This window comes from Vombatus ursinus, unplaced genomic scaffold (assembly GCF_900497805.2).
Source record: "Vombatus ursinus unplaced genomic scaffold, bare-nosed wombat genome assembly UNPS02010284.1, whole genome shotgun sequence".
NCBI lineage: Eukaryota > Metazoa > Chordata > Mammalia > Diprotodontia > Vombatidae > Vombatus > Vombatus ursinus.
Genome location: NW_020950062.1, coordinates 11,865,383 through 11,878,234, shown reverse-complemented (window position 1 = coordinate 11,878,234; position 12,852 = coordinate 11,865,383). Strand labels below are relative to the sequence as shown.

Genomic DNA, 12,852 nt, shown 5'->3' with positions numbered 1-12,852 from the left:
ATTGAGGAGAGATAATTTAATAATTATGGTACTACCTGAAAGCCATGATCCAAAAAGGAGCCTAAATATCATATTTTAAGAAATTATCAAGGAAAACTGCCACAATATCTGAGATTCAGAATGTAAAATAGAAATAGAAAGAATCCACCAATCCCCTCCTGAAAGAGATTCCAAAATGAAAACTACCAGGAATATTTTAGCCAAATTCCAGAGCTCCCAGTTCAAGGAGAAAACATTGCAAGAATCCAGAAAAAAAATTCAAATATCATGAAGCCACAGTCAAGATCAGACAAGATTTAATGACTTCTATGTTGAAAGAGAGGGGAGCTTGAAATATAATCTTCCAGAAAGAAAAAGAGCAGAGATTACAACCAAGAGTGATCTACTCAGCAAAACTGAGGGTAATCCTTCAGGGAAAATTGGATATTTAATAAAACAGAGGACTTTCAAGCATTCCTGATGAAAAGATCAGAGCTGAATAGAAAATAGAACATTCTAACATAAGGCTCAATAGAAGCACAAAAAGGTAAATTTAAACTGGGAGGATGATATGTATAACTCTTAAGAGCTTTATCATTATTAGTGCAGTCAAAAAGAGTTTACATAGACAGAGGGCATGAATGTGAGTTGATTATGTTGAAAGGATGTAATAAATTTAAAGGGTGAGAAAGAAGAGTGCACTGGGAGAAGGGGGAAGGGAGAGGTAGAATGGGGAAGGTTTTTTTTCATATAAAAGAGGTGTGCAGGAAGAGCTTTTACCATGGAGGGGAAAGTGAGTGGGGTTGGTGGGCAATATTTGAATTTCATTCTCCTGGTAATTGCTTAAAAGAGGAAAGAATATATGCACATATACATGTATATGTGTATACACATGGAGAGACACTCATTTATGTATAGAAATGTAAACTACCCAATAGGAATATAGGAAGGGAAGGGGATAAGAGAAAGGTGGGAGGGATAAAAAGGAAGACAGATTAAAGGAGTCAGTGGTTAGAAGCAAAATAGACTTTTGAGAAGGAACAGGATAAAAAGAAAAAAATTGGATAGAGAGAAATACATAGTTTAAAATCATAAATGTGAATCTGAATGGGATGAGTTCACCCATAAAATGGAAACAGATCACAGAATGGATTGGAAACCAGAGTCCAATAATATCTTGTTTTTTTTAATTAATTTATTTTTAGATTTCAACAATCATTTCCATAAACTTTTGAATTTTAAATTTTCTCCCCTTCTCTCCCTACCTCCCTCTCCAAGATAGCATGCAATCTGATCTAGGCTCTACATATACATTCCTATTAAACATATTTTCCCATTAGTCATGTTGTAAAGAAGAATTAGAACCAATAGGAGGAAACCACGAAAGAAGAAGCAAAACAGAACAGAAGAAGAAAAAAAAAAGAGCAAATAGTATGCTTCAATCTGCATTCAAACAAGTTCTTTCTCTGGATGTGGATAGCATTTTCCATCATGAGACCTTTGGAGATGTCTTAGATCCTTGCATTGATGAGAAGGGCTAAGTCTATCAAAGTTAGTCATCACACAAGGTGGCTGTTACTATGTACAGTGTTCTCCTGGTTCTGCTCACTTCACTCAGCATCAGTCCATACAAGTCTTTCCAAGTTTTTCTGAAGACCACTTGCTCATCATTTCATTTTTTTTCAGTTTCTCTACAGATAAATTTAAGTAAACAATGACATCTTGCTATCAGAAAGCAAAACAGAATCTTAATTTCACATTTGAGAGGGGGGAAGGTTGTATAGAAGGAAGAAATCCTTTACTAAAAGTCATTTCTTTCGTCATTCTAAGTGAACATAAACACACTAAAAATGCTGAGATAAATCGATGATGGCCTTGGATTAGTCTAAAAGTTTGTCACTGGCCAGCAGAAGCATCTAACAGGTGACTGGCTACCTGAACTCCTAAGAGTTCCTCCTAAGCCTTATTAAGACATCCATTTTGAGAAAAAACAAAAACCAAAAAACCAATTAGCCAACACAAAGAATAGCTGAAGATCAGCGGTGAAATGCGGAGCAGTCAGGCTCCTGCAGGGCAGTCCAATGAACCCCACCCCGGCCACTCTCCCAAGTTTGATACTGGCCACTTCTGTCTAATTCCAGATCAGAGTCCTTCATCTAAACTAAAAAACAAAAAACAAAAAACAAAAAAACAGTACATACAACAAGGGCTAGGCATTGAGTTTCAGGTTTTTGTTTTTGTTTTGTTATTTTTTTTGAAGGACCGAATTATGTAAAATGAAAAGTGTTTACTTCAAACAGCTCCAACAAACTGAAGAGACCAAGCGGTAAGAGCGCTAGCTTCTCATCCACAGCGCTGAGTTGCTTTACAGCCACAGACATACAGGGAGGTTAAGACGACAGGAATTCAAGACTCTCACATGTTTCTCGGATCCCAGCTGCGCCTGCTCTGGGGTCTGACTTTGTTTGTGTTTTGTAAAGGCTTCCAAAACTAAACCCCAGGAGGCCAGCAGGATTAGACCCAGCTTGATTGACATCTGTCCCAGGGCCAAGCTCCGCTGCTCAGAGTCTCACTCGTTTCGCTCTGACCAAGGTTTTGGAATCCCGGCGTGCGACTCATTCCTGGGCTATGCATTTCAGGACACACTTGACGGTGTAGGCAAAGGCGGAGAAGCCAACTATGACAAACAGGTTGGTCAGAGCGCCTCCCAAGAGTCTGTGGTTGCAGTTTGGCCTGCTGCAGGCCCGCGTGGTTGCGGTCGGCCATCGGCACGTGCCCGTTTAGAAGCTGAAGCCCGTTCTGACGGTGGTGAGTGTCCCCCACAGGAACAACATCTGGAAACGGGAGAGGCTGGGGTAGGCTTCTGAGTTCATCTTGTGCTTTCTGTTTTTGTTTTATCTCCTCCACCACTTCAGGAAACAGTTCACCAAATATTTTGTCTTTTAAGTTAAATGCCAAACTCTTTGCGGCAAGTTGCCTTTTTGTGTAGTCTGAAGTTTCTATGCTGCCCGATGTGGGGCCCTTTTCCACCATAAAGCTGAGCAGACCCGTCAAGATTGTTGAGACTGACCAAGCTAGATTCCATGTATCAGGGTGGAAATCAGTGATTGAAAGACATAACCTTGTATTACATTTAAATCTTCCATTGGGAGTTATCATAGAAATATTAAGAGGTTTAAAAGGAAATTTTCTGGGGAAAATTAGTTTTCCACGATAATAGCCACCTTCATAAGGAGTCATCTCGGGTCCCTGGACGACATAGTGACATTCCAGAATATTCGAAGGGAGGAGTTCAGTACAAATATAAGGCACTGGGTCTTTTTTAATTCGAAGACAGTCTTGTTTAAGCCTCTGGGTTGCTGTGGTCGGTGCTCTCTTATTCCTGGTGTTGGCTCATCTCTCCCGCCGCCGCCTCTGGGTTTGCTCCTGGAGCCCCCGCGGCCGCCACCGCAGACCTGGGCCGGGCTGGGCTCGCTCCGCCGCCAGAAAGGGGAAGGAAGGAGGGCTGGCGAGCGGGTGGTGGAGCGAAGCTGAGGCAGAGCCGAAGCCAGGCTGGCGGGGAGCCACCGCCACCTTCGCCGCCGTCTGGGATCAGGCCCCCCTCCTCATCATTTCTTATAGCACAATATTATTCCATTACTTTCATATACCACAGTTTGTTCAGTCATTCCCCAATTGATGGGCATCCCCTCAATTTCCAATTCTTTGCCACCACAGAAAGAGCTACTATAAATATTTTTGTACATGTGGGTCCTTTTCCCATTTTTATGATCTCTTTGGGATACAGCACTAGAAGTGCTATTGCTGGGTCAAAAGTTATGCACATCATTATAGCCCTTTGGGCATAGTTCCAAATTGCTCTCCAAAATAGTTGGGTTTTGAGTAACAATCTGGAACTATGGCCAAAGGGCTAAAAACTGCATATACTTTAAATCCAGCAATACCACTGCTAGGTCTGAACTCCAAAGATATTAAAGGAAAAAAAGGAGCCTATATGCATGCAAATATTCATAGCAGCTTTCTTCGTGGTGACAAAGAATTGGAAAGTGAGTAGATACTCACCAATTGGGGAATGTCTGAACCAGTTTTGGCATATGATTGCAATGGAGTAGTATTGTGTTATGGGCAATGATGAGGGAGGTCATTTAAGAAAAACATGGCAAGAACTATACGAAATGATACAAAGTGAGAAAAGAATCAGGAGTCAGTGGACAGTGAAAGCAATGATGTAAAGACAATCATCTGCAAAACACTTGACTACTTTGATTAATGCAATGATCCAAGACAATTCCAGAGGATTCATGATGAAAAAAAAAATGCTATTCACCTCCAGTGAGATAACTGATGAACTCTGAAAGAAAATTGAAAAAAATTTTCTTTCTTTTTCTTCCTTTTTAAAAACATGCCTAATATGGAAATATTTTGCATGATTTCACATGGGTAACATTTGCTTGCCTTCTCAGTGGGTGGGAACAGAATGAGATAATTTTGAACCCAAAATTTAAAAAAGAAATGCTAAAAACAATAAATTAACATACATATTAAAATATTTTTAAAGAGTTAACTGAAGAACAGAGATTTAATTGTCCATAATTGCACAGCTAATAAGTGTACGATACAAGACTTGAACCCTCACCCAGGATCCATGGTTGTCCTCTCTTTACCTCTCAAAACATGAATATTAGATCATCTAAATCCTTTCTGAGTCCCTGCAAATTCAAGAAATATTTTATAATTTAATTTTTGAGCCACAGGATGGCAATAAAACATATCCACATTTGTCTGTCTGTGGCTTAAATTATAAACATAAAGTGTATTTTCTGTTTGATACCATAAATACCAGGGAAATTATTTTATTTTAGAGGCAGTGTAGTTGGTCAGAGAATCATGGTGAATATTGGATTCAAAGTAGTTTTCTTTTCTACCTCATTATTTACTGTCACTGTCTCATTATGCAATTGGTTTATCGTTGATAACTTGAATCAAGTCATTATAGAGGTCAAATATTCAGGCATAATTAAATATATATTTCCTGGAAACAGATTGGCATTATCCACATCACAGAAGGTTAAAGTATAGGGGTATAAAATGACTTTATTGCTCATCTTTTTCTCATTCCTCTTCTTACATTGTTCTATTATGAACCTAGCCTTAAATTTTCTTTTCCCAAGCCACTCAGAGACTATACCAGAGAATTGCTAATTTACTGACTAAATAAACATGTTTCATTTTAGTACTTAAAATCCAGCAGTGAGAAAAGCTTTGAAAAACCCTGAAGTGAAGGACAAATACTATATCTGTTTTTAAGTGTAATCAATAATGCCATGCATTCATAAGATTAGAAAAATGACTATTTCTTTAGTTAATTAAACCTAGGATTTGGAAATAATAGACTATATAATTGAAGGTTTGAACTAAATTGAAAATGGCAGAAAGATAAATAAAAGGGTCAAATGCCTCTTCCTTCCCCCACATAGACAAACATACACACAGGTACACTCACACACAGAATCACACACATATAGAATATTAGGTGTTCAAAATAAGACTATGATTAATATTGTTATGAATTGATAATCTAAGTAAAATTTTTGAGCCCTAGAAAAAGCTTTAGGTGGAAGTAAAATAATAATAAGCAGAAGATTTAAGGGGACCTTTAAGGGAACCTACAAAATAGTTATTGAAAGGTTATTTTAATGCAATATGCTGATTTTGAAAAACTTTACAACTTCTAGTCCACTAAAATATCTGATTCATCTAAAATGTATTAAATGACTAAAATAATTTTTATATTTTTAAATAAATAAAAACTTTGGAAATTTTTTTTACAAATATAACAATGCTGAAAGATGATCTCTATTAAAACTATTTTTATGTACTATCTTTGTTGCTATGGAAATTAATTAGTACATTTCATACTAAATATTATGTACAACATCCAATTTAATTCCCCTCTTTTTCCCCAATAATAATTAATAATATTTCCCTTCTGCTCATACTCTTTCTTTCACCACAGTAAGGTATCCACCAGTAATTATGGAGCACGTGGGGTGAAGAACATATTTGTAAAGCAGAGCAACTTTTTACAAGACTGAAATCCACTAGAAATATTTGTGGGAAATTAAGCCTATCCTATTGCCAACATATAGGCACTTAACCATTCATAGATAGATATGGATATTTACTTTTTTGGAGGAAAGTAACATTTTCCAAGTCCTACAGTTACAACACTCCTAAGGAGAAACTATTGGAAATACTTAAATTTGGAATGCTTTCATTAGGACACCCAAATTACTTTATCTCTCATTTGCTTTCATGTTTAAGAGAGGACTTTGGCAATGGGAATCCTATGAAGAGAGCAGTTTAGCATTATTCTAGGACACTTTAAAGATTAAATAGTTTAAGAGCTTTTCCCCCCCTTTATACAAAAAGCAATTGATGAATTACATAAAATTTTTTTTCCTCCTTTTAAATTCCAGATATGGAATGGGATGCCTCAGAAGGTAATAAATATCCCTACATTTGGAAATCTTTCAACAGAATTTGGATGAACCCTTGTTAAACAGAGCGTAGTGAGGGAATCTTTCAATATATGTATTGGGTTTGATACGTATTTCTAACTCTGAAATTCTGTTATGTTGATTCTGCGATCATTTCCAGTGAAAGACAATCTAATAAATTTTTAGTATCATCAATATGGGTACTAGCATGTAGGATTTCGTACTGTGGATTCATTTTCTAGAAAAAAACTGATCTTTTTAGAATATGGAAAATTGTAAAGTTTCATTGGTTCTAACATCTTATGAGCTACATAATAAAAATTTGAAATATTTTATCATCTGTATATAGAAATATGACATGAGTTTTCATCAAAATAGGGGAATCTATGGTCAGACATCAGTGCATTAACCCCATCTATGTCTACATAAGGTCAAGGGCATCATTTAAGGTACAGAGATGATAATTGACTTGCATGTGTTAAAAAGAAAAGAAAAGAAAAAATAACAGAGATGGAGTTTATTCCCAGCTCTTCTGACTCCATTACCAGCACTCTGTCCAAACTGATAAATAGATAGAGAACAGATAGACAGATAGCTAGAGAGATAGATGATAAATAAATAGATAAGAAAACAAAAACAGGTATAGATACAGATAGCTATATATAAACATGTTAATATTTATACATGGTTGTGCACATACATATGTCTATATTTGATATGATACCATTATAAATCTATATATTATATGGCATATGCATGCATATGTATATACAAGCACACATGCATACACACATATATGTATACGTGTGCATATATACATACATATATATAAATATACAATCAATTATAAAAATGAATCTGTGATAACATTGATAGTGATACTCCCTTCAATGATATTTTCTAACTCATTCATACTTGCCCATCCCATGCAATTAATATTCATGCATTTCATAAGTTCATCGAAAGGTATTCATCCAATTAATAAGGGGCCTCCCTCACCTTCTTCTACCTTTCCTAGGACTCAGACTTATGAAAGACATTTCCACATAGACATATAAATGTTCTCTATGTACAATTTAATCCTGTCAGCAAATACATGAATCATAATCATAATGAATTAGCCAAGCATGAGGATGTAAAGCCACAGTATATATGTGGTGTACTTCACATCAATTGCTTACCATCCGTGTGACCCTGGGCAAGTCATATTTGATTTCTTATGACCCTCTTCGGGGTTTTCTTGGCAAAGATATTGAAGTAGTTTGATATTTCCTTCTGCAGCTCATTTTATAGATGAGGAAACTGAGGCAAACACGGTGACATGACTTAACCAGGGTCAATTGCTATTTTAGAACATCAATAGACTGTTGCTATATAAGAATTGTCATTTTTCTCTCTTTAAAGTTGTAAATGTTTTTTTCTCCAGAATCTATATATTTGAGATATTCAGTAGCAAATTTAATTTTCATGATTTAATATGATCATGAGGATGATAAAATACAGAGCTACCTAAATTAAAGAGTATCAGTTACTTTGAAATTTTATTTTAGATAACTATGTTGAGGAATTAACTTGTGCAATGATACTTGATAAGCAGTGATGTGGAGTGATGGTTCTAATTCCTTGATGAAATTTAACAGAGTGGCTTATAATGAGGTCAGGATATTTGCCTGGATTGTAAGAATACTGTTCCACACCCTTACTTTTAACCAGCTGACCAGGCAAGCATAGCTAATTTCAGTTTCCAAGTTCAAGGTATTTGGCTTACCTATGCCAGAACTGGCATGGTGGCACTCTTCCAGAAATTAAATCCTTCCTTTTGGGTACTTCATATACTTAAAGCTAACAGAAGTTAAGTGACTTGTCCAATTTCACACATCTAGTAAATGTCTGAGATGGAATCTTAATTCAGGCCTTCCTGACTCCAGGCCCAAAGTTCTATCCATTGCTTCATCAACCTGCTTCAAATCCCAATTAGCTCTCTGTAGCCAATGTTGCACAAACTGACATGTGGGCTTATAACAGAATTCAACTCTACAACCAGAGACATTCTCCCTTCCTCCACATGCTTTAAAGATTCGAAATCCTAAAAGTAGACATTTAAATAATCGTTAATGGCAGTCTGGCAGTACTCTGTGTCTCATAGGCAGAACTGAGGAACAGAGGAAACAGGTGTAGGTTACATAGAACCGGTGAAGAGGAGGCTGTGTGGCACCCCACTAAGCTTGAGGGAAAGATTCCAGCAGCCAGCTGCACCCAGTTGCTTATTATCATTGGTCATCTGAGTTAAAGACTGTTCAACTGTGATGTGTCCAACATGGGAGGAGGCTGAGACACTTTGAGATATAGCCTGAAGGGATGCAATCAAAGGAGGATGGGAGTCAGAAAGTGAGTAATATGGAAAAATAAGGGGAGAAAGAACTAAATTTATTAGAGATCTCAAGAGAAAGGAAATTCAAAAACGTTGACAATAAGAAGATACATCTTCAGGGAAGATTAACAATAAAAGGAAATATGTATTCCAGATCTAGTAAATGAGTTTAGGCTTCTGTGAATAATTGCTGTAAGGGAAAGGGAAATTAACACCCAATGAGACAGAAGACGTAGTGAATTTTGAAGAGAACAAGGGAATAAATGAAGATATTCTTCGATGGTTTAAAAGAAAATTAAGAATTGTGACAGGAGAATTTTTGGCTTATAGCAGAAATAATTGGAAGAATACAAAAACTTAGATCTCTATTGTTAAGTTTCACCAAAGAAACAAAAAAAATGTGCAAATACACAAAAATGAAGGAAAAACTGAAAGAAAAGAAGAAAAAGATCAATAACAAAGAAAGCATTATAAACCAAAACATGATTACCAAATAAGAACATATTGATTTTGAAGACAGGATGCATAGAGACAATTAAAAATTATCAATCTGCCAGAAAAATCTAAGTAAAAAACTAACCCTCACTGCAAGAAATAATACAAGAAAACTACCCTGAGCTTCTGAACTCAGAAGGAAAAAAAGGTGCCTATTGGAAAACAAACATACACAACACTAGTCTACATGCTCCTTGGAGCAATTAAATTTACCAAAAACAAATACTGCAAGGAAATAGGAGAAAGACCTCAATCAAGCACAAAGGAAAAGGAATTTTAGGTAATGCAAGGCTATTCTGTATCCAGAAAAAGCAGATGTTTGAAACATTTTTTAGAAAGAAAACCAGACCTGACAGATTAACTGCTTCTCAGTCACTATAGACAACACACACAGATGCATGATCATCTGCAAACAGAAAGTCATGCAACAACATTCCCTCCACTTAGGTTTTGGCTTGTAGCCTTTTCAAGTTGAAGAATTTATCATCAGTGCAGTAGCTGACTTTGATGCCATGTTCATCCTTACTGAAAGCATTTGACAACATGATTGTGCACTCAATGCAGCCTCTGAAGCTGAGATGCAACAAAGTATGGATCAGTCCTCTGCTGCGTGTGCTAATTTTGGCCTAACAATTAACAGCAAGAAAATACAGGTGTTCCATTAGCCAGCACCACACCATCCATACATGGAACCATTAGTTACAGCAAATGGAGAAGTTTTGAATGCTATGGTTAAGTTCACTTACCTTAGTAGTGTACTTTCCAGATTTGTACACGTTGATAATGATGCTGATGGATGCATTGCCAGAATTAGCTCAGTGTTTGGGAGGAAAGTATGGAAGAGAAGAGGGATTAGACTGACTACCAAACTGAAGGTCTACAGAGGCATTGTGCTGACCTCATTGTTTTGTGCCTGTGAAACCTGGATAGCATAACAGTGTCATGCCAGGAAACTGAATCACTTCCATTTGAATTGTGTTAGGAAGATTTTGAAGATCACCTAGAAGGATAAGATACCAGACACTGAGGTTCTTTCTCAAATTAAACTGCCAAGCATTCAAACTCTGCTTAAGAGAGCCCATCTCCAAGGGGCTTGCCACATTTTTTGAATGCAAAATGTATGTTTGCCAAAAAGACTATTTTATGGAGAACTCACACAGGGCAAGTATTAACATGGAGGCCAAAAGAAGCAATACAAAGACACTCTCAAGGTCTCTGTTAAGAACTTTGGGATTGATATGTGAAGTGGGAGACACTGGCACAGGACCATTTAGTATGAGGTGCCCACATCAGAGAAGTTGCTGTGCTCTATGAGGTAAAGCAGAATTGAAACAGCTCAAAGGAAATGCCAGATGTGATGGTTTCAAGGTGGTGCCAACTTTTATAAGTAACTTAGACAATTTAGAAAGTTCCACCTCAGCAAAAGAGGTTGGTCAATTGAATCTCAGTTTCTCCTCAAGGTAGCAAGAATGATCATTTGCAGATAGAGGTACCAAGGTTGCAGGTAGGGCATGACTTGGCTATGTGACCACTAATAGGTGACTGCATAATGCACATTGATTGACAAGCAGGATTGGGAACAATGGGTCACTCAGTCAATATAACTTTAGAGAATCTATCCCAAATTTCACACAGACTATTTGTGCCTGACCTTTGGTACAGCATTCCAAACTCAGATTGGTCTGGTCAGCCACAGTCAGATACACTGAAACTTGACTCTAACATAGTGATGCCATTTTGGTCCTCTTTGAGACTGAAGGGCAACCAGACAACATAAATACAACAATGGTAAACGTGTATATCAACCAATAACAATAACAACAAGAAAATAACAAAGAAATGTCATTAAGAGATTTCTTTCAATGTCATTAAGAGATTTCTTTCTATACCTTAAAGGAAGAGACAAAGATAAAAGCAAATGTCAAATAGAAGAGATATGGTCCTTTGACTAGAGGGCACAATCTTAACTTTTAAAGCTTCTATTTAAGGAAGAGTGCCAAAACTGTCTTCTCCAATTTCCCACCAGCTAGTGTTTTAGGTTGGTTGCTTAGAAAGTCCACCATCCTGTTTCAAGAGTAGGGCTATCAGAGTACCTGAGGACAACTGGAATCTGGAAGAATAGAAGGACATGGACACAGAGAAGAGATTTTAAGGTAAATGGAAAAAATGTCTAAGGGTAGACAAAGATCAAAATCAACTGAGCAATCAATGGCATATGAAGATTCTTACCACAGAGGCTGTATCCTCTCTAATGCCTGCAGGAATTAGTATTCCTGAGAGGGAGACAAAACAGAAAATTTGAGTGTGGTAATGGGGCAACATCTTCAAGTCAATAACAGAAATTGTTTAGAAGGGAAAACTCAAAACATTTACCTCAAACCTTTTAATTCCATGCAGAAAATTAAAAGGACTAAATATGTATAGTGGCCATGAATCAAGGAATAAAAATATGGAATAGAACAAAATAGAAGATAAATAATGAAGAAAAAGTGGCAATTTTTAAAAGAAAAATGTGCAGGAAAACCAATTTTACAATATGAAAAATAAGTTGAAAGGAAAGAGAGGAAAGGGGATTCTACTTGCCTACTTGATTAAGCAAAAAAAAAAATAAAGAAGGGAATAACTAAATAATAACAAGGAAAAAAAAGGAATCAATAAGCAAAACTCCAAAGTTAGGGAAAGCGGTAACACATATGCAACAAGAAGCTCTGTGTGTGTGTGGGTGTGTGTGTGTGTGTATGTGTGTGTGTGTGTGTGTGTGTGTGTGTAGGATGAAGAGCAGACACATTGGAAATACAACAACATTAAAATAGATGAAGCTAAAGTAATGGAAGAATAACTGTTTTAAGAAAAAAGAAGGAAAAATCCTAATTTGGAAAGAAAAAAAATATTAGAGACAAATTGCAGAAAATACAAATCTAACTCTCATAACTTTAAATGTTAATGGGTTAAGCAATTCAACTGACTAAAAAACAATGACAGAGTTGAAAGAAAACAAAACTGAGCAATCCATTCCTTACCACATTAAAAACAAACAAAGAATGACTATAAGCTAGAAATGAGAGTATGTAAAATATATTTTATTATGACTTCAATGAATTCAGAAGAGCAGGAATTAAGAATCATGCCATTAGACAAAGTGAAATCAGATATTAAAAACATGAAAATGAAATCTACCTTTAAACAAGAAACTACTATTGAAAGTTACATTGGGCAGAGTCAAGATGGCAGAATAAAAACAGTGACTTGCTTGAGCTCTCCCCCAAACTCCTCCAAATACCTATAAAAAATGGCTCTAAATAAATTCTAAAGCAGCAGAACCCACAAAAAGACAGAGTGAAACAAACTTGCTGCCAAAGACAGCCTGGATGGTTGATCAGAAAGGTATATCACACTGGGTGGGGAGAGGAGCACAGTTTGGCATGGGCGCACAGGCTGCAGTGAACCTGGATCAGGCCTCAGAGGACTGAATTTCAGGCAGCTGTGGTGGTTTCCAGACTTATCAAC

At 36.6% G+C, this 12,852-nt stretch overlaps 1 pseudogene; it reads right to left on the bottom strand.

Moving 5' to 3' along the window:
• Nucleotides 1–2,594: 2,594 nt before the first annotated feature.
• Nucleotides 2,595–3,234, bottom strand: LOC114037262 (annotated as a pseudogene).
• Between the last annotated feature and the right edge of the window lie 9,618 nt (nucleotides 3,235–12,852).